The sequence below is a fragment of the Perna viridis genome, chromosome 1 (genome assembly GCF_037379345.1).
Source record: "Perna viridis isolate PV_CMFRI_1.1 ecotype Kerala chromosome 1, ASM3737934v1, whole genome shotgun sequence".
In the NCBI taxonomy this organism is placed as follows: domain Eukaryota; kingdom Metazoa; phylum Mollusca; class Bivalvia; order Mytilida; family Mytilidae; genus Perna; species Perna viridis.
In genome coordinates, this window is record NC_142445.1 from 64,048,178 (window position 1) to 64,048,563 (window position 386).

Genomic DNA, 386 nt, shown 5'->3' on the forward strand with positions numbered 1-386 from the left:
CTTCCTTTACTTTCTTCCATAGAGTAAATTATAGTGTATGTTAGCTACTGCTATCAAATGAAAGAAACATTGCATTTGGTAATAGGGTTTTTAAGTCTCATGATGGGACTCTGTGGTTTCACGTAAATAAGTCCTAGTCTACCATTCAAATGCATAGTGATTTGTCATTTTCAGAGTGTTGGGTTCAGTAAATAAAAGCAAAGCGTATTTTCGTGTAAAAATATAGATAAAAATGACAAATATCTATTTCAACATGTTAAGAAAATTATAAATTCCGGTAAGGAATATGAAACCAGAACGAAACTTACTGACTCAATTATTGTGAAAGTTTGAAAGAGCTCTTTCTTGATGATGGCATGGTGTAGACTTATATATTGATGGATTTT